Source organism: Pelobates fuscus, chromosome 11 (genome assembly GCF_036172605.1).
Source record: "Pelobates fuscus isolate aPelFus1 chromosome 11, aPelFus1.pri, whole genome shotgun sequence".
Lineage (NCBI taxonomy): Eukaryota > Metazoa > Chordata > Amphibia > Anura > Pelobatidae > Pelobates > Pelobates fuscus.
The window spans coordinates 1563295-1586644 of NC_086327.1; the positions used below are offsets into that span (position 1 = coordinate 1563295).

At 45.3% G+C, this 23350-nt stretch overlaps 1 protein-coding gene across 1 annotated transcript in view; it reads right to left on the reverse strand.

The window, feature by feature from the left end:
* The window catches only part of LOC134577853 (beta-1,4-galactosyltransferase 3-like), a 44144-nt gene that overhangs the window by 16346 nt on the left and 4448 nt on the right, over window positions 1-23350 (reverse strand). The window lies entirely within an intron of this gene.

Genomic DNA, 23350 nt, shown 5'->3' on the forward strand with positions numbered 1-23350 from the left:
TCCTGAACCGTCATAACGGTCTGGGGGTACGTACCTGATCGCCGTCGTTCCCCCGGCGGCGATCAGCGCTCCTCCCGGTCCAGGGGGACTGCCTGTCTGCCCAGGCAGTCTCCCCGCGGCAGATCAGGACCCCGCGGTCACGTGTTCGCTCGATCACATGACCGCAATAGAAGCCTGTGTATCTGCCTGCAGGGGGACTGTCTGTGCTGAAAAAAAGCAATAAAGCATGTAAACACCGGGTGTGTTAAACTCAGGACAAAATTTTGAATCTATTTGGCCGTTTTTTTCATTAGCTTTTGTAGATAAGTAAAACATTTTTCAAGTAAAAGTCCAAAAACATTTTTTTTTTTTTTTTTAATTTTTCACCAGTTTTTTTTTTTTTTAAAGTAAAATATATGAAATAATGGTATGTACAGAAAGCCCTTCTTGTCCTGAAAAAAACAATATATAATTTGTATGGGAACCGTAAATGAGAGAGAGGAAAATTACAGCTAAACACAAACACCACAAAAGTGTTCAAACAGCCCTGGTCCTTAACGTACAACATCGCAAAAACAGGCCGGTCCTTAAGGGGTTAAATATAAAAAACAAACAGAACATGTTGTCAAGAGAATGTTTGTCAGTCTGGTAACCGTTCCTATGGTAACTAGAAAACCACACCCACCAAGGACCTTCAATGGTTTTAACATTGTACCGAGGTCCCTATTGACAAGCACTGAAGCCTTTTACGTAGCGATCTATTCCTGGTTATATCGCAGCTGGTGGCACAGTGACGGCCATTTAACACCCACAGATTTGCAGTGATCACCCTGCCCTGCCCCTTAGTACAGTCAGCAATCTGCAGGTCCATTCGGTGCACTATTTGGCAATATTAATACTAATATTAGTATTAGTGAGACCAGGAATGTTTGAGAAAAAGACCTAAAACGTGGCAAGATTCTGCAGACACGTCCTGAGCTGCCTGTCACCCGGGGGGACCGAACACATGGTCAGGGTCAAATCTCAAACACAATGCAGGAAAAACATACCAACTCCAAACATGCTCCAAGTCAATTCTAAACAGACTAGTAAAAGGGGAGATTTACTATAGTTCAGGACGTGCAGCAAGAACAATAACACCCAATAATATCATTGATGATTGATCACGATGCTATGATAAATCTCCTCTGCCCTCTATGGGACAGGAAACCTGAATGAATCTTCCTGTTTCAACACATATTGTTAGTTAATATATCTGAAATCCGGACACATGCGGAATCTGAACTTTTATCCGTTTTTTGTATTTTCCTTTGTATTTTTTTGTAATGTACGAAGTTATCAAAGAAACACTTGCTATCTTGCGGCCATTATAACATAATGGCAAAATACATTTTTTTATATTTTCCTGTACGGTGAACTGATACTGTGAGATACTGTGAGAAAGGGACCTCCTTACACCATAACCTTATAGCTGCAGTTATAATACACTGTGTGCAGGGAGACAGGGGGCCTCCTTACACCATAACCTTATAGCTGCAGTTATAATACACTGTGTGCGGGGAGACAGGGGACCTCCTTACACCATAACCTTATAGCTGCAGTTATAATACACTGTGTGCAGGGAGACAGGGGACCTCCTTACACCATAACCTTATAGCTGCAGTTATAATACACTGTGCGGGGAGACAGGGGACCTCCTTACACCATAACCTTATAGCTGCAGTTATAATACACTGTGTGCAGGGAGACAGGGGACCTCCTTACACCATAACCTTATAGCTGCAGTTATAATACACTGTGTGCGGGGAGACAGGGGGCCTCCTTACACCATAACCTTATAGCTGCAGTTATAATACACTGTGCGGGGAGACAGGGGACCTCCTTACACCATAACCTTATAGCTGCAGTTATAATACACTGTGTGCAGGGAGACAGGGGACCTCCTTACACCATAACCTTATAGCTGCAGTTATAATACACTGTGCGGGGAGACAGGGGACCTCCTTACACCATAACCTTATAGCTGCAGTTATAATACACTGTGTGCAGGGAGACAGGGGACCTCCTTACACCATAACCTTATAGCTGCAGTTATAATACAATGTGTGCGGGGAGACAGGGGGCCTCCTTACACCATAACCTTATAGCTGCAGTTATAATACACTGTGTGCAGGGAGACAGGGGACCTCCTTACACCATATCCTTATAGCTGCAGTTATAATACACTGTGTGCGGGGAGACAGGGGACCGCCTTACACCATAACCTTATAGTTACAGATACATGGAATTCCTTTTTTTTTTTAGAGACAGGAGGCCTCCTTACACCATAACCTTATAGATGCAGTTATAATACACCGTGTACAGGGAGGCAGGGGACCACCTTACACCATAAATTTATAGCTGCAATTATAATACACTGTGTGCAGTGAGACGGGGGGCCTCCTTACACCATAACCTTATAGCTGCAGTTAAAATACACCGTGAACAGGGAGACAGGGGACCTCCTTACACCATAACCTTATAGCTGCAGTTATAATACACCGTGTACAGGGAGACAGGGGTCATCCTTACACCATAACCTTATAGCTGCAGTTATAATACACTGTGTGGGGGGAGACAGGGGGCCTCCTTACTCCATAACCTTATATCTGCAGTTATAATACATTGTGTGCAGGGAGACAGGGGGCCTCCTTACACCATAACCTTATAGCTGCAATTATAATACACTGTGTACAGGGAGACAGGGGACCTCCTTACACCATAACCTTATAGCTGCAGTTATAATACACTGTGTGCGGGGAGACAGGGGAACTCCTTACACCATAACCTTATGGCTGCAGTTATAATACACTGTGTGCAGGGAGACAGGGGACCTCCTTACACCATAACCTTATAGCTTCAGTTATAATACACTGTGTGCGGGGAGACAGGGGACCTTCTTACACCATAACCTTATAACTGCATTTATAATACACCGTGTACAGGGAGACAGGGGTCATCCTTACACCATAACCTTATGGCTGCAGTTATAATACACTGTGTGCGGGGAGACAGGGGGCCTCCTTACACCATAACCTTATAGCTGCAGTTATAATACACAGTGTACAGGGAGACAGGGGACCTCCTTACACCATAACCTTATAGCTGCAGTTATAATACACTGTGTGCGGGGAGACAGGGGAACTCCTTACACCATAACCTTATAGCTGCAGTTATAATGCACTGTGTGCGGGGAGACAGGGGACCTCCTTACACCATAACCTTATAGCTGCAGTTATAATACACCGTGTACAGGGAGACAGGGGACCTCCTTACACCATAACCTTATAGCTGCAGTTATAATACACTGTGTGCGGGGAGACAGGGGGCCTACACCATAACCTTATAGCTGCAGTTATAATACACTGTGTGCGGGGAGACAGGGGGCCTCCTTACACCATAACCTTATAGCTGCAGTTATAATACAATGTGTGCGGGGAGACAGGGTGCCTCCTTACACCATGACCTTATGGCTGCAGTTATAATACACTGTGTACAGGGAGACAGGGGACCTCCTTACACCATAACCTTATAGCTTCAGTTATAATACACTGTGTGCGGGGAGACAGGGGACCTCCTTACACCATAACCTTACAGCTGCAGTTATAATACACCGTGTACAGGGAGACAAGGGTCATCCTTACACCATAACCTTATGGCTGCAGATATAATACACTGTGTGCGGGGAGACAGGGGGCCTCCTTACACCATAACCTTATAGCTGCAGTTATAATACACTGTGTGGGGGGAGACATGGGGCCTCCTTACTCCATAACCTTATAGCTGCAGTTATATTACACTGTGTGTGGGGAGACAGGGGGGCTCCTTAAACCATAACCTTACAGCTGCAGTTATAATACACTGTGTGCGGGGAGACAGGGGGCCTCCTTACACCATAACCTTATAGCTGCAGTTATAATACAATGTGTGCGGGGAGACAAGGGGGCCTCCTTACACCATAACCTTATAGCTGCAGTTATAATGCACTGTGTGCGGGGAGACAGGGGACCTCCTTACACCATAACCTTATAGCTGCAGTTATAAGACACTGTGTGCGGGGAGACAGGGGACCTCCTTACACCATAACCTTATAGCTTCAGTTATAATACACTGTGTGCGAGGAGACAGGGGACCTCCTTACACCATAACCTTATAGCTGCAGTTATAATACACTGTGTGCAGGAAGACAGGGGACCTCCTTACACCATAACCTTATAGCTGCAGTTATAATACACTGTGCGTGGGGAGACAGGGGACCTCCTTACACCATAACCTTATAGCTGCAGTTATAATACACTGTGTGCAGGAAGACAGGGGACCTCCTTACACCATAACCTTATAGCTGCAGTTATAATACACTGTGTGCGGGGAGACAGGGGACCTCCTTACATCATAACCTTATAGCTGCAGTTATAATACACTGTGTGCGGGGAGACAGGGGACCTCCTTACACCATAAACTTATAGCTGCAGTTATAATACACTGTGTGCAGGGAGACAGGGGACCTCCTTACACCATAAACTTATAGCTGCAGTTATAATACACTGTGTGCGGGGAGACAGGGGGCCTCCTTACACCATAACCTTATAGCTGCAGTTATAATGCACTGTGTGCAGGGAGACAGGGGTCCTCCTTACACCATAACCTTATAGCTGCAGTTATAATGCACTGTGTGCAGGGAGACAGGGGTCCTCCTTACACCATAACCTTATAGCTGCAGTTATAATGCACTGTGTGCAGGGAGACAGGGGACCTCCTTACACCATAACCTTATAGCTGCAGTTATAATACACTGTGTGCAGGGAGACAGGGGTCCTCCTTACACCATAACCTTATAGCTGCAGTTATAATACACTGTGTGCAGGGAGACAGGGGTCCTCCTTACACCATAACCTTATAGCTGCAGTTATAATACACTGTGTGCGGGGAGACAGGGGTCCTCCTTACACCATAACCTTATAGCTGCAGTTATAATACACTGTGTGCAGGGAGACAGGGGTCCTCCTTACACCATAACCTTATAGCTGCAGTTATAATACACTGTGTGCGGGGAGACAGGGGACCTCCTTACACCATAACCTTATAGCTGCAGTTATAATACACTGTGTGCAGGGAGACAGGGGACCTCCTTACACCATAACCTTATAGCTGCAGTTATAATACACTGTGTGCAGGGAGACAGGGGTCCTCCTTACACCATAACCTTATAGCTGCAGTTATAATACACTGTGTGCAGGGAGACAGGGGACCTCCTTACACCATAACCTTATAGCTGCAGTTATAATACACTGTGTGCGGGGAGACAGGGGGCCTCCTTACACCATAACCTTATAGCTGCAGTTATAATACAACACTGTGTGCAGGGAGACAGGGGTCCTCCTTACACCATAACCTTATAGCTGCAGTTATAATACACTGTGTGCGGGGAGACAGGGGTCCTCCTTACACCATAACCTTATAGCTGCAGTTATAACACACTGTGTGCGGGGAGACAGGGGTCCTCCTTACACCATAACCTTATAGCTGCAGTTATAATACACTGTGTGCAGTTATAATAGGGGACCGCCTTACACCATAACCTTATAGTTACAGATACATGGAATTCCTTTTTTTTAGATTATGTTGGCTGGCTTTATTTGAAATAAACTGCATTGAATATGTTTTAAATGTGTAAATAAGGCTGATCTCCTAGCATTCTAGGTGGAGATGATGCGGTGTCGGGTAAACTGTGTATCCAGGTGTGAAAGTGATAAGAGCTATTCATTCACCTGTCAGATAAACATCTTGGAATTTATGTTATCAAAACAATGTTTCTATACAAATGCTTAAGTTTGAAATCCTGGGTCACTAATCCAGTTAAAGCAGGGCTTGACAAATCCCAGGTGCAAGGTCGCCATGGTAACTAGAAATTTTGCCCTAAAGTGGCCGCTGGGCAAACAATGGAGGCGGCCAGCTCAGGGAGCATTGAGACGGCCGCCCAGGAGAGAACTGAGACGGCCGCCCCGGAGAGCACTGAGACGGCCGCCCTGGAGAGCACTGAGACGGCCGCCCTGGAGAGCACTGAGACGGCCGCCCTGGAGAGCACTGAGACGGCCGCCCTGGAGAGCACTGAGACGGCCGCCCTGGAGAGCACTGAGACGGCCGCCCTGGAGAGCACTGAGACGGCCGTCCTGGAGAGCACTGAGATGGCCGCCCTGGATAGCACCGAGACGGCCGCCCAGGAGAGCACCGAGACGGCCGCCCAGGAGAGCACCGAGATGGCCGCCCAGGAGAGCACTAAGACGGCCGCCCTGGAGAGCACTGAGACGGCCGCCCTGGAGAGCACTGAGACGACCGCCCTGGAGAGCACTGAGAGGGCCGCCCAGGAGAGCACTGAGACGGCCGCCCAGGAGAGCACTGAGACGGCCGCCCTGGATAGCACTGAGACGGCCGCCCTGGATAGCACCGAGACGGCCGCCCTGGATAGCACCGAGACGGCCGCCCTGGAGAGCACCGAGACGGCCGCCCTGGAGAGCACTGAGACGGCCGCCCTGGAGAGCACTGAGACGGCCGCCCTGGAGAGCACTGAGACGGCCGCCCTGGAGAGCACCGAGACGGCCGTCCTGGAGAGCACTGAGATGGCCGCCCTGGAGAGCACTGAGACGGCCGCCATGGAGAGCACTGAGACGGCCGCCATGGAGAGCACTGAGACGGCCGCCTTGGAGAGCATTGAGATGGCCGCCCTGGAGAGCACTGAGACGGCCGCCATGGAGAGCACTGAGACAGCCGCCCTGGAGAGCACTGAGACGGCCGCCCTGGAGAGCACTGAGACATTTTATTTTCTACTGTCATTTTATATACTGAAAACACTATGGGCCCTCTCTTGTGATTCTATTTTCATAAGACCGGCACTGCAAGCATCGCTAGAAGGATATCCTACATGTGGGGAGTTTAAATACCACTGTATGCTGTTTTACTCAGAGCTGGTTATAGCTCTCCCAATTGTAAGTTGGCACTCTTAGGACCTCAGTGTTGTCAGTTGTTGCAGTATCACCTACGTTATTGCACCATTGGGTCTTTTTTATGTATTTTATATGCTGACGTTTATCTGAGATGCTGTAAGGAATCTCGAGGATACACCTCCAAGTGTCCACTAATATCCTACATGTGGGGAGTATTAAATACCACTGTATGCTGTTTTACCTAGAGCTGGGCATAGCTCTTTATATTGTAAGTTGGCATTTCTCCACGTCTGTTTTGTTCGTGATCCATCCCTCATAACGGTTCTGCACTATTGGTCTCTCTGCTTTTGTATTCCATATTCGACCACTGAGAATTCAAAGCAAGAACAAAAGAATATTCACCCAAGGTCTACATTGTATCTATAAGTGACTTTTATTTTTATTTCTATCTTGATTATCTCCCATTGTTCCACTTAGCGCACCCTGTATTTGTTGTCTTTTGTTCTCTCCATTTTCTGAAGGGTCTGAGGGTTACCCTTCTCTTCAGGTGTGCAGTTTTATCTCCCCTTGTGATCAGTACTGTAGCACTGTTCCTTCCCCATTTTTTTTTCTCTTACTACGGTTAATCTGTATACTGTATGTTAATCTGTATACTGTACATTATGTTGTATACTGGGATAGTCATAAGGCTATCCTAACTATAAGATAAGGCCAGACTAATGAAAGTATTTAGAAAATTGGGCAGACTAGATGAGCCGAATGGTTCTTATCTGCCGTCACATTCTATGTTTCTATACTGTACATTAATCTGTATACGGTACGTTATTCTGTATACGGTACGTTATTCTGTATACCGTACGTTAATCTGTATACCGTACGTTATTCTGTATACCGTACGTTATTCTGTATACCGTACGTTATTCTGTATACCGTACGTTAATCTGCATACGGTACGTTATTCTGTATACGGTACGTTATTCTGTATACGGTACGTTATTCTGCATACGGTACGTTAATCTGCATACGGTACGTTATTCTGTATACGGTACGTTATTCTGTATACCGTACGTTATTCTGTATACCGTACGTTATTCTGTATACGGTACGTTATTCTGTATACCGTACGGTATTCTGTATACCGTACGTTATTCTGTATACCGTACGTTAATCTGCATACGGTACGTTATTCTGCATACGGTACGTTAATCTGCATACGGTACGTTATTCTGTATACTGTACGTTATTCTGTATACCGTATGTTATTCTGTATACGGTACGTTAATCTGTATACCGTACGTTAATCTGCATACGGTACGTTATTCTGTATACTGTACGTTATTCTGTATACCGTACGTTATTCTGTATACCGTACGTTATTCTGTATACGGTACGTTATTCTGCATACGGTACGTTAATCTGCATACGGTACGTTATTCTGTATACTGTACGTTATTCTGTATACCGTACGTTATTCTGTATACGGTACGTTATTCTGTATACCGTACATTAATCTGAATACCGTACATTAATCTGTAGTGGTTCCCGTGACCATAGTGTCCCTTAAAAAAACAAACAAAACAAAAAAAACAGCTGGCTCCTAGATTCCAAACAAATTTGTCAAGCCCTGAGTTACACAGTTATTCCCTGAAGTGAGCCTCGTCAGGAATTCAAAGTGTTAGGTCTACAACATCACAGATCAGTAGTCCCCTCCATTAAAAGTCAGTACTTTAAATCTGAATCCCTGACAGGTCTGAGGTTCGTGAACAATTTTTTAGTTTTTGCCATTATGTAGCTTAGGAGTCTGGCTGGGGAAAGTATCAGAGACAAATCAAAGATACGCTTCAGGGAAACCGGATAACCATCTGTGATGGAGCCTCCCAGAAACACGGCTTCACAAACATCTATCAGACACAGAAAGAAAGAAACTCTCTTATTATTCTCCAATATGAAACGCAAGCTGGGGCGAGCTATGAACTATTACACAATAAGCCGTATTACTATTTATTATGGTTATAAACATACCCCTGGGAGACTGGTGCCACCACATTCCTGGACATATACCTCCATTAACATCAGCTGGTAAAGCAGCCAACATTACAGCCAATTCAACCACTAAAGAAACTGGACTTCAGGAACGAGTGAAGAAATCACCCTGATATTTGCTGCTCAGAATGTGGATAGACTAATTATTATTTATGGGGAAATGGTGGGGGGGGTGGGGGGGTATCACCCTGATATTTGCTGCTCAGAATGTGGATAGACTAATTATTATTTATGGGGAAATGGTGGGGGGGTGGGGGGGCTATCACCCTGATATTTGCTGCTCAGAATGTGGATAGACTAATTATTATTTATGGTGAAAAGGTGTGTGGGGGGGGGGGGGGGGGGGGGGTGTCACCCTGATATTTGCTGCTCAGAATGTGTATAGACTAATTATTATTTATGGTGAAATGGTGGTGGTGGGGGGGGGGGGGGGGATCACCATGATATTTGCTGCTCAGAATGTGTATAGACTAATTATTATTTATGGGGAAATGGTGGGGGGGTGGGGGGGAGTCACTCAGATATTTGCTGCTCAGAATGTGTATAGACTAATTATTATTTATGGTGAAATGGTGGGGGGGGGGGTCACCCTGATATTTGCTGCTCAGAATGTGTATAGACTAATTATTATTTATGGTGAAATGGTGGGGGTGGGGAGGGGGGGTGACCCTGATATATGCCATCACATTCTGTTTCTATAAACATAGCAGTTTCTTTTCAGCTGCAGGGTTAAAACTTGGAGGAGAAAAGTAAATGGGTAGGTGGTGAAGGGGAGCCACCTAGGCAAGCCACTGTCCTGAGGTCACTCTAAGCCTCTATACAAAATAAACACAATGTCTGAACGCTAGTACAGACTACAGGGCGCCACAAACACTAAGACATATAGTAGTATGGTTCAGGATAATGCCATAAATGAAGAGCAATCCGTGGAAATATAAAGTCCACTTTATTGAAACAGTAATGTCCAAAAGTGCAACATGCACAATATGGATAAAATAACAATGATAAAAAGTAAATATACAGCCAAATTGTCCAAGAACCCCTAAGGATAGCAGCTATAATCATACAATGTGCCTGAATTATAGTAAAGTGCCAAGTGCTAAAGTGCAAAGGATACAAGATGTCAATAATATTGCTCCATGAGCTAAAGACAGCATAAAGTGCACAAATACTATAAGATGAAATGTATGTAGAAAAAAGACTGCTATACCAAAACTGCAGGGATCTTGTAGGTGCTCGGTGCTCAACGTGTTTCGATTGCTCCTGAGGAAGTCGACATCGACATTGTATGATTATCGGTCCATTTCGTGGGAAGTTCTAAAACCGAACAAATCCAAGAACTGTTCCCATGGCTCATGGGTAGCATTTGTTCCTCTAGTTCGTGGGAACAAACCTACCGAATAGCGCTCTCCTGGTTGGTCGGTGAAAAGAAGCAGGCATTCGCGAAGTTGACTGGCGTTCAGGAAGTCAAGTGTCCGAATTTAGTTCCAGACACTCGACGATCATGTCCCCGCTGCCTCTTTTCGTGTGACAAGATGGCCGCTGTTTTCTCCAGCAAGTGGCATTCGGCCATACGAACGGCGGCCACACAGAGAGAGCCCTTAATCTGCAGTACTCTTTGTAGTTAGTGAGCCAGGGGGGTGGTCGATGTTCGGTAGTTTTATCTACTGAACGGGAAAAATCTAAGTTAACAAACAAAGTGTAGTTTCTTCTCAGTGGAGGAGAGAGAGTAAGGTCTGATAGTTGGGCTAATATAAGGCCATGTGATGGGTATCGTTGGTGAGAGTGAGGTCCGATGGCTCGGCTGAGATATTTCTTGTTGTTACCTAGATTAGTTTTTTTTTAAGTCATTTAAATAAAAGGTATATTTTAGTACATACAGGTTATTTAAGGGACTTCCTGCTTATCCTCTGGGTTTTACCCGAGAGGATAACTGTTCTCTTCTTTCGTATAATGTAATGGTTATCCCCTTGGTTGTCCCTTGACACACACTTTAGCTCCCACAAGGGAACTAGTTCTGTCTTATTTGCAAACAATAGCTAATTAACCAACAATCAATAGCAAGCACCTAGCTAATCAAATGAAATGCCTTACCAATTCCAACAGGAAATCAATCCTTGTGCATACATATAGAGAGTACTATGAGCCCTTTTATTTTCTTTCATTGTATATGATCTACATTGCAACTACCGGGATATCCTAAAAGTAGGGAGTTTAAATACCACAGCACGTTGTTTTACCTAGAGCTGGTCATAGCTCTTACAAATGTGAGTTGGCACTTTTTACCTCAGTGTTGTCTGTAGCCCTCTGTTACTGCTCTTTTTATATATGCTGCTGGCGCTTTGAGCTACACCTAAGATGTCACCTGAACACTTGAATACATTATAGACTTTTTATCACTTATATTTGGTACCGTTTTGTATTTTTATATTGTTTTTACTTTTTATCTGTTCTATCTGGCGCACCCTGTATTACTTGTTCTGATCATATTATCTCTATAGTTTTCTTTTTCTGTGTTTAAACTTGAAAAATGAGACATTGCTGATATGTTTCCTGTCTTTCTAATGTACTGGCACTAATGATATATCTGCTTAGGGTAGAGATGACAGCTTGTAGTTTATATAGATCCACACTGTACCACCACGGTGGATTTATTGGGGACTAACAGAATCTTCTTTCAGCTTCCGGGGAGACACGGAGTACGTTCAATACTGTACATGGCAGATCAGTAAAATGTCGGCTTATGTAACGCGGTCCATACTGGATGACAATGAAGCCAGTTGGAAGCCATTAGACGTGCTAATCTTTGAAAAGTGAGAAACAAGAGCCTGTATGTGTAACTAGCGCAATTAACGATATCTGGCCGGGCAAATCCCGTATGGTTTATTTAGAAACATAACAAGCCGGCAGTAAAAATTATGCTGATTTCAAAAATAAATTTTTATTCAGCGGCTGCCAATCGATCTACCAGTATCGTACCTCAAAGATATCCAAAGGCATATAGACAATTCATTAACAGCAGGCGGAAAGACAGAATATCCAGATCAATAGCTACTAGGAAGGTATTGGATGGGGGAATGGGAAGTCCCAACGAGTCCCAAGGAGAGCGATCTCTGTGTGCTACGGTTCCCTCCTGTATAATACCAATAGCCCCTTATCAAAGTACACCACTGACTGGGAGAAGGATCTAGCATACACTATTCCCCAGGAAAAATTAACTGCAGCTTTTAGGGAGCATAGGACGTACACATACTGCATATCTCACCTAGAATTGATCAGGAAAATCTTGGCTAGGTGGTATCTGGTACCGACAAGACTAGCCTACAAATTCAAATCATCGTCTGACATGTGTTGAAGATGTGTTACGGAGGGGGGCACCAATAAGCACGTTTGTTGATCGGTGATCAAGCCATTCTGGACTGAGATGGCCAATATGATAGGGGAGATGGTGGGCCAATGAATACAATGTACAGTGGATTATATTCTGTTTATGATTCCGAGTATTTTCTCCAAAAATCAGGGTCTCTTAGCCTTTCAGGTTTTGATCGCAGTGAATCTGTTGATCACTAGAGGGTGCAAGTCTAGGTTAGCACAATGAGGGAGGAGGTCATACGGCAGGTAAATGGAATGTATGAAATCCCAACTGAAAACATATTCTGATGGAAGCATGGGAAATCTGGGATACAAAAGTCAGATATGTGAAAATTACCTTCAATAATGTTATATAGATGGCTTGTGTATATATGGGGAAATAAAGATCTATACATATGGCACTTGATTGTATATATGTAGATCTGATATTAGAAGGTGTGTAGCCACGTCAAAATCTTGGGTTGACATGATGTCTCAAATGAGTTTTACAAATATGATACAAGTGCAGCTTCCTGGATCAGGAAGGTATTGAAAAGTAATCTCGATACAATTCTCCCTCCCCGACCGATGAACGAAACACAAGATGATTGCCATCAATTATAACTCGACAGTTTATATTGTTAGCTGACACTCTCAGTTCTACCGCCATTCTATCCTTTACTCTCCCATTCTTTTCTTCTTCCTCTACCTACAACACTCGTGAAATGATATAAAAATGGGTTGGTGAGGAGAATAAATATTTTTACGATAAAGAGCCGTTTTGTAGTTACGGTATAATGAGTATAAAAAGTTCAACGTTGTGTTTTAATTTGCACCAATACCAGGGCCGTCTTTAATAGTGATTGGACCCTGGGCAAGCATTTGCTTGGGCCCCCTGGACCCTGCTGCCCTCCCACTCCCTGGCATGCAATCATGCCTTACACTCCAACCCAGTGGCGGAAATAATGCAGAGAAGCCCTGGTACAAGAAAGTTGTTTGGGCATCCCCCTCTAGCACAAGAGTGGCGAAAAGATACATCCCCATCTGTCATACAACTCCCACAATGCTATGCTAGCTGGGGATTTATACTTTGCCCATTCTTGTAGGGTTGTATTTGTGTGCAGTGTTTGTGCATTTGAATGTAAGCCTGTTTTTGTATAGAGTATATGTGTGCATGTAGAGGTGTATTTGTATGTACTATGCAGAGGTGTACTTGTGTGTAGTGTTTGCGTTTGAATGCAGTGGTGTGTGTTTGTATGTATGGTTGACTTTTAAATTCAGGTGTGCAACTGTGAGTTGGTGTATGCATATCATTTTGGCATTTTAATACTGGGTTTTGTTTGTATGTAATATTTGCCTTCAGGGTTGTTAAAGGATGTAGTGTTGTCTTCTAAACATTTTTGTATAGTATTGGTGTTTGAGTAAATGGTGTGTTTTATAAATAAATTTTGGAGTTTGAAATCAGGGGTGTGTTTGTCTGTAATGTTTGTGTTATCAGGGATGTGTTTGCATGTTGTTTTTGATTGCTGGGATGTATACACATACACAGTTACATACACATCAACACACATATAAACATACTGACACATGCACATACCTTGACACACAGATACACACACTGGCACATGCACACAAATTCTGATATGCACACTGGCAAATAAACACTCAGATACACACCGACACAGTTACACACTGGCACACACATACACACAGATACACACACTCTGACATACATGTGATAATTTTTATGTTTGCAGCAGGGCAGAAGCAACGAGTTGGAGGAGGCACAAAGCTTGTAAATGTTGATGCTGCTGTGGCAAGGCAAGCTGGTACTGTTATATGTAATGCACAAAAAAAAAAAAAATGAAAACATAAAATAAACACTGTGCTTAAATGCAACTGCAGCAATAATTAAACTCATCTAAACAGAAAAAAGCAGTGAGTGGGGGCACATAGTAGAAAGGCAGTGAGTGGGGGCACAGGGTAAAAACGCAGTGAGGGGGGAAGGCAGGAGCAGTGAGTGGGGGCACCGAGAAGCAGTAAGTGGGGGAAAGTGGGGGAAAGCAGGGCAGGGGCAGAGAGTGGGGGCATAGAGAACAGAAGAAGTGAGTGGGGGAAGGCAGGGCAGGGGCAGAGAGTGGGGGCACAGAGAAGAGAAGAAGTGAGTGGGGAAAGGCAGGGCAGGGGCAGAGAGAAGAGAAAAAGTGAGTGGGGAAGGCAGGGCAGGGCCAGAGAGTGGGGGCACAGAGAAGATAAGCAGTAAGTGGGGGCAAGAGAAGATAAGCAGTAAGTGGGGGAAATCAGGGCAGGGGCATTGAGTGGGGTGGTTTTTCTAAAAACTATCCTAGCTGCAGCCATTCACCCAGAAGGAGAGGATCAGGGACTGGATACACTTACCTTCAACTCAGCTTAGTGCTGGCTGAGGCTGATGGGAGTGAGAATGAGCAGCAGCTCATTCCTGCCTCTCCTCCCCATGCTGCTACCTGCTGCTGCCTCCTTCCTCTCGCGGTGCTCTCTTCTGAAGCTGGGAGGAAGTGATCGGCTGTCACTTCCTCCCAGCCAGCTAATACTACAGGGGCCCGGTCGGCTCTTAAAGGGCCATGGCACCCCACCGGGTCCCTGTTCAGAGATACCCATCGGGTGGCCCTAAATGCATGGGCCACCTGATAGGCCCCTCCAAATTGTTGTAGGCCCACAGGGCAGCTGCTTTGGGCCCCCCAGGAGTAACTGGGCCCAGGGCAGCTGCCCCTTTTGCCCTGTGTTAAAGACGGCCCTGACCAATACCAAATAAAGGTTCATTGTGTGCGACAAAGAAAAAAACAAAACATAAGCCGTACACATACTGGGTGTCCTTCACCTTTGTAGACTTGACAAGTGCAAGCCAGGGGACCGTACAAAGTACTGGCATCACCATGTTCTTCCTACTAAGACCCTGGATTGGTTACTCTATTATCCAGTAAGCCAAACTTGTCATGTGATCTGTCTGCTGACCTAGTTGGCGTCATAAAAATCTAACTGAAGATGACCTCATCATGCACATGTTTAGTAATAACGACTGCACATCTATTACCCAGGCTTTACCCATCAGATCTAGTGCGGAGATTGTGGTGTATTATAGTTTTAAAAGGATTATAAATTAGATGACGTCAGATTATCAGTGCTATTACAGGTGTGGTAAGAACAGAATTCAGTTTGTTTTCTTTATCCCGGGCTGAGTAACCAGTGGCTTGATCCTGTAATCAGTCTTATTATGGGATAACGCATGGTAATAGTGTTTACTACTTTTCATGCAGCGCTCGTCTGACCTTAATGACAGATGAGAGCCGGGTGCAGCTGAAAAGCATTAATTCTTTGTTCATCTTTAAAGGCATGCTCCAAGGACCATAACTACTGAGACTCTGCTCAATTTACAAGGCTCATTAACGTCAATGTCCATCCCAACTAGCAACGAGTGGCACAGAGTTCAGGTCCTATTTCTGTCACCACTGACTATAAGAGAGAGGCAAGAGCTCTATATAGCATGACTTTTTGGATAATTTTGGCACATTTACCCAGACTAATCTCACACTCCTTACACAGGAACTGCCATGGAATAAAACAGTAAGAATATATAAGGAATGTGTATGGTTTTATTTGTATAAATTTATACAAAGTATTTATTAACCAAGTATGAATATAGCTACACACCACGATACAATCTGTGATTTCCAATCCGATGCGAGACAATGAGTGAGCGTAGCCGCCTCGAGATTGGCAATGACAATGAATGAGCGTAGCCGCCTTGAGATTGGCAATGACAATGAGTGAGCGTAGCCGCCTTGAGATTGGCAATGACAATGAATGAGCGTAGCCGCCTCGAGATTGGCAATGACAATGAGTGAGCGTAGCCGCCTCGAGATTGGCAATGACAATGAGTGAGCGTAGCCGCCTCGAGATTGGCAATGACAATGAGTGAGCGTAGCCGCCTTGAGATTGGCAATGACAATGAATGAGCGTAGCCGCCTTGAGATTGGCAATGACAATGAGTGAGCGGAGCCGCCTTGAGATTGGCAATGACAATGAGTGAGCGGAGCAGCCTTGAGATTGGCAATGACAATGAGTGAGCGGAGCCGCCTTGAGATTGGCAATGACAATGAGTGAGCGGAGCCGCCTTGAGATTGGCAATGACAATGAGTGAGCGGAGCCGCCTTGAGATTGGCAATGACAATGAGTGAGCGGAGCAGCCTTGAGATTGGCAATGACAATGAGTGAGCGGAGCTGCCTTGAGATTGGCAATGACAATGAGTGAGCGGAGCCGCCTTGAGATTGGCAATGACAATGAGTGAGCGGAGCCGCCTTGAGATTGGCAATGACAATGAGTGAGCGGAGCCGCCTTGAGATTGGCAACGTCCTAATCCTCTTATCGTGTGTTGCACGAGGTATCTAGTCACGCAGTTCTTTTATTTCAGTGTAAAGCCAATATTAAACTGGAAGTGGGCAAATTCTGAGAGAACAGATTGCAGAGAGGGGAAATCCTGGGCAATAGGAGCTATGCAGTAACTCGATAGTGAAATATTCTGGGTGTCTATTTGTCATCTATATCCTGCGCAGCCAAATTACAGGAACATGTGTCTGACAGTAAATAACATGAATTTTACTGTATCCATAAAGTCTGCAGGTGAGAAGCGATGACTACGGGAGCTGCATAGGTGAAGCAATGAGGCACCAACATTAAGACATTGATTGGCAGGCAGTAATCGTCAGCCACTGCATTCTATTTGCCAACGTCCCCTGGTGTCTTTATCGAGCCATATCAATGTGTGCGTCATAGGAAAAAAAACCTTACATTCAATTTGGGTAAGACATCTTTAGTGTATAAAATGTTACAACTGTAATCGCAGCAATCCTACCATGTGCTTTGGATACAGTATATATTATTATATAATATCCAGCTCTGGGGGTGGCTGAATAAACATTCCTAGACTTCATCAAGGCTATCCTTCATGTGCCCAGAGGACAACGAAGGCGAAGACGGGACTTAGCTGGGCTAACAAACCGTGTGTGTAATGTGACATACTTTACAGGCAGCACAAGCTGCTATATTGTAGCGGTACTTACCCTTTCCAGGGGCCGGCCGGGGTCCTCTGTTCAAGCCGCGCGCGGTCCTGCTGCTGCACAAGCCGCGCGCAGATCATCTGCCGTCTGTGACAGGAAGGCGGGCAGTGACCGCGAGAAGCGGTCACATGTCCCGCCTGACTCTAAGAGCGCGCCGCGGGTATCGGGCGTGCTCTTAAAGGGACAGTGGGAGCCTAAATTGGCAAAGGTCTCCCATTGGCTCCTGTCATGCCACACTCCCCATACACTTACCTTTTGGCGGCGTGGATATGACAGGGGCCAATCAAAATAGATGTTTAGGTATATATACTCACCTTTTTCCCTTAGTTCCTTGCCCTATCGTGGTTTCTGTTTCAGTTCCTTTTAGCGCTTGTTGTGTTCAGTTGTGTTCCTTCGTACTTGACCTTGGCTTTGTTTCTGACTACGTTATCTCTTTATCATTATCTGTTCTGTTTGCCGGCTTGCTGTTTACTGTGTACCAGACCCCGGCTAGTCCTAGTTTACGCTGTCTCTTTGTGCCCTTGATCTCGGATCGTTCCTGACTCTGTCTCCTCTCATATACGTCGAGTCCGGCCACTCTAAGGTCCGGTAGACGTATCTCCCCTCTGTGTTGTCTTCTGTTGAGTTGAATCCTGCGTGTTGGGGTATATTTTCGTTACATATATATACTGCTATATATACACATTTAAAGAAAGATAGCACTCACAGGACTTATTCTCATATATAACGCAGCTTTATTGAAGCAGACTGGTTTACAAAGTGAGAGCAACTTCCTACACTGAATGGTAGAAGTCCAAATTACTTTGTATTCACACTAACAATAAAATAAACTGAATGAGCAGAAAGGAAGGGCATTTATAAAGAAAGAAAATATTCTGCTATATTCCCGAATAACCCACGAATGTACACAACACCCTAAACCATCTGTACAAACTAAACCCAAACTCTCCCAAATATACAACCTCACCCCTATCACATTCACATGTATCCACGCACCCTCTGAAATGTACAAACTAAACCCCATCTCTCCCAAATATACAACCTCACCCCTATCACATTCACATGTATCCACGCACCCTCTGAAATGTACACACTCAGCGCTATCAAATGTGCGCACTCCTGGGTGTCCCACTTCCAGTCACTGCAGAGTGGCAGAGGCTTGAAGCCAATCCAGTCGCCATCAGCTAATCACTCCCAGCCAGTGAAAGGCACACTGTGGTGGAAGGAAACTTGCACAGAATTGAAACTCGCCTGCTTGTCACTCTAGTTCTGGACTGGCTAATGATGCTCCTAGCAGCCTCCAGCAGCCATGCGATTAAACTCTGTATGTGTCATGTTTTACAGCGTAAAGCTGCACATACTAGGGATTGACCGATTATCAGTTTTGCCGATATTATCGTCCGATATTCCGGGTTTTTGTAAATATCGGTATCGGCCTATGATCTTACAGATAATGCAGAAAATTAGGTGGTCCAGCGGGGGACCAATCTGTCCTCTCTCCAAATTTTGCGATTCACGAGGCCCTGGCCGTCAAAGCGTTCCCGCCGGATACCGCGGCAAAACCAGGCGCGCGAATCACAAGACTTTTAGAGAGCTTGTTGAGAAGGCACCTTAAGGTGCTCCCAGTGTCACTGGATTGTGCCCCGCATTCATGAGAGGTGGGGGATTACGCCCTTTTACCATCTGCCTGTCTGCAGTCTCTGCGTCTGTGAGGGAGTGCTCACTGGAGGATCGAGAAGACACAGCAGGTGAAGCCATGACAGGGAGTTGCGAAAGGTAGTGATGACACAAGCTAGAAGTTGTTAAGCATGCTAATAACGTAATATGCTGCTAGGGTACAGGGTTTTACCACACAGTAGATGATAAAAGCTCACAAGATGTAAAAAGGTTAGGACTCACTTGAAAAGCCTTCAAGCTATTTGAGCCAAAAAAAAAAAAAGCCCTCACAAAGCAAACTAGGCCACCAGACACAGATAGTATTAATTGTTTATTTGAAATGGTAAATGTTCAGAATATCGGTATCAGTAAGTTATCAGCTATCGTCCTGAAACTTCACAGATTACCGGTATCGGCATCGGTCGATCCCTAGCACATACAGGCTCCAAGTACCATGACCACTTTAAAGCACTGAAGTGGTTATGGTGGCTGGAGTCACCCTTTATCCCCTTAAGGACCAAACTTCTGGAATAAAAGGGAATCATGACACGTCACACATGGCATGCGTCCTTAAGGGGTTAAAGAAACACTCCAAACACCTAAAGAACTTGCTGGAGTGCTTTATGTGTGAACAACGTGTCCTCTTTTTTCATTTTACAAAAAGTACAGATTACAATCGAAATTGGTACTTTTATAAATTAACCTTGTTACACCTCCCTGGCTGCCAGAAAACCGGTCCTGTTACTTCCTGGTTTGTTTAGCTCAGTGGAGCTAAACTCAAGAGGCAGAAATTTCCCAGAGCACTTGCCTTGCAAAGACTTCTCATTGAGCTGCACTGGGAAGTCTGTGATTGGACAGACACAGAAAGTCTGGGCGGGGTTAGAAGGGGAGGACTTGCAATGCCTGCAGACAAGAGAACTGCAGCTTTAACAAGCTGTTTTAGATATATCCTTAGTGAAAAAACGCATTATTAAATACATGTATGCTTTAATTTGGGGAATCTCTATTAAACAGTGATTTTTGTATTTATGCATGGCATTTGGGCAGTGGAGTGCCCCTTTAATTACACTGCGAGAACTCAACCACACTTAAAGCTATGATGTATAACAGTGGTTCCAAACCCAGTCCTCATGGACCACCAACATGATTTATTTATTTACCTTTTTTTATTCAAATTAAGATACTGAGAAAACCTGGACTGTTGGTGGACCATGAGGACTAGGTTGGGAACCACTGATGTAGACACCAGCCTAGACCAGGGTCCACACAAACTATGTGTACGAGGAAAGACCACGTTAGACGTGAAAATCATTAACGGAGGGCAAAAACGGAAATAATAGCTGGACAGTCCGTGCGAGGCAGAGAGAGGACATGCGCAGAACAATGTAGAATAAATAGGGGAGGGGCACTGGAAACTGAATAAGAACGTGTATAATAATAGGGCACGGACAGATACAGAAATACTGATGGGGTCATTTCTGGCAAGGTTCTGTGATATCAGACTGGTAACGAGAGCTGCGGGTTTTATGATATCAGACTGATCACGAGAGCTGCGGGTTCTGTGATATCAGACTGGATGATAACGAGAGCTGCGGGTTTTATGATATCAGACTGATAACGAGAGCTGCGGGTTCTGTGATATCAGACTGGATGATAACGAGAGCTGCAGGTTTTATGATATCAGACTGGATGATAACGAGAGCTGCGGGTTTTATGATATCAGACTGGATGATAACGAGAGCTGCGGGTTTTATGATAGACTGGATGATAACGAGAGCTGCGGGTTTTATGAGATCGGACTGGATGATAACGAGAGCTGCGGGTTTTGTGAGATCGGACTGGATGATAACGAGAGCTGCGGGTTTTGTGAGATCGGACTAGATGATAACGAGAGCTGCGGGTTTTATGATATCAGACTGGATGATAACGACAGCTGCGGGTTTTGTGATATCAGACTGGATGATAACGAGAGCTGCGGGTTTTATGATATCAGACTGGATGATAACGAGATCTGCGGGTTTTGTGAGATCGGACTGGATGAAATGAGAGCTGCGGGTTCTGTGATATCAGACTGGATGATAACGAGAGCTGCGGGTTCTGTGATATCAGACTGGATGATAACGCGAGCTGCGGGTTTTGTGAGATCGGACTAGATGATAACGCGAGCTGCGGGTTCTGTGATATCAGACTGGATGATAACGAGAGCTGCGGGTTTTGTGAGATCGGACTGGATGATAACGAGAGCTGCGGGTTTTGTGAGATCGGACTGGATGATAACGAGAGCTGCGGGTTTTGTGAGATCGGACTGGATGATAACGAGAGCTGCGGGTTCTGTGATATCAGACTGGATGATAACGAGAGCTGCGGGTTCTGTGATATCAGACTGGATGATAACGAGAGCTGCAGGTTTTATGATATCAGACTGGATGATAACGAGAGCTGCGGGTTTTGTGATATCAGACTGGATGATAACGAGAGCTGCGGGTTTTGTGAGATCGGACTTGATGATAACGAGAGCTGCGGGTTTTGTGATATCAGACTGGATGATAACGAGAGCTGTGGGTTTTGTGAGATCGGACTGGATGATAACGAGAGCTGCGGGTTTTTTTGATATCAGACTGGATGATAACGAGAGCTGCGGGTTTTGTGAGATCAGCTCTCATTATCATCCAGCCCGAAGGTGTGGGCAGTGAGCTCCATGTTTTTTTACATCTGATTTTGTGTAAACATTGTGCAAGAAAACAAGCAATGATCTCTAACCCTGTCCAAAGGTTGTAAACTAAAATCCACTCTGTTAAATACCAACTTAATCCTGTATATTAAATCCCCCATGACATCAGATTGTATTCATTGGTAAGTGATTACTCTGGGCTATTAGTGTGTTGAATAAAAAAAAGTGTCTATTATCAAGCGATAAACAGTGACGACTTTGGCTGGGGGTGCAGCAGTAACAGACTCTGATAGGTCAGATTAGCCAGGCACTCCTCCAATATACAGACTAAGAACCAAAGGGCTCCATAAATACTGCAGCTCCTGGTGTACCTGGCTATAGGAGATAGAGGAGTAAAATGCAGCTTGATCCATTATAAAGGGTACCCCAAACAACTTTAGCATTAAAAATATAAATCCCATCTATACATGATAGTAGCAATGTTTCTAGTAAATGTACAGATTGGGAGAAATTAGACAGGGAGACAGGGAGATCAGAAGCAATCTCCCACAGGACGTTCTCCAAGCATAACAAGCACAGCGCATGCACTATGGCTGCTATAGAAACTACCTAGCCGCCGCTACTAGCACTGTCTAGGGAGTGACATGACATGGTGCATGCTGATAATCAGCGTGGCGGCGTCATGGATGAGGTTAGCCCTTGTTGTTGAGGTGTCCCCAAGCAGGGTAACTCTGTAAACAACAGAAGGGAAAGGTGGGCAGACCGGAGGTGGGTGTAGCGCTCACCTCTCTAATGAGAATATGGCAGAGTGCAGACACCAAGGTGGTAATAGGTAGGGATGCACAAAATGAAAATTCTGGTATGGAACCGAAAATTCAGGATGCCCTTCGCCGAAAACAACTTTTTTTCCCCCAAATGATATTAAAAAATGTTTTTCCTATAATTTTATTAATACTAGACTTTTTAATTAATTTAATGAATCTAATATGAAAAACGTCCCTTCTCTTTTAGTGGTCCCCCCTATGCCAGTGTTCCTTTTCCTTCCCTTGTCCCATAGTGTTCGTTCCCCCCCCCCCCCTCCCCTGTCCCATAATGTTCGTTCCCCTCCTTCCCCTGTCCCATAGTGTTCGTCCCCCCCCCTCCCCTGTGTCATGGTGTTCGTTCACCTCCCTCCCCTGTCCCATGGTGTTCGTTCACCTCCCTCCCCTGTCCCATGGTGTTCGTTCACCTCCCTCCCCTGTCCCATGGTGTTCGTTCACCTCCCTCCCCTGTCCCATGGTGTTCGTTCACCTCCCTCCCCTGTCCCATGGTGTTCGTTCACCTCCCTCCCCTGTCCCATGGTGTTCGTTCACCTCCCTCCCCTGTCCCATGGTGTTCGTTCGTCCCCCTCCCCTGTCCCATGGTGTTCGTTCGTCCCCCTCCCCTGTCCCATAGTGTTCGTCCGTCCCCCTCCCCTGTCCCATAGTGTTCGTCCGTCCCCCTCCCCTGTCCCATAGTGTTCGTCCGTCCCCCTCCCCTGTCCCATAGTGTTCGTCCGTCCCCCTCCCCTGTCCCATAGTGTTCGTCCGTCCCCCTC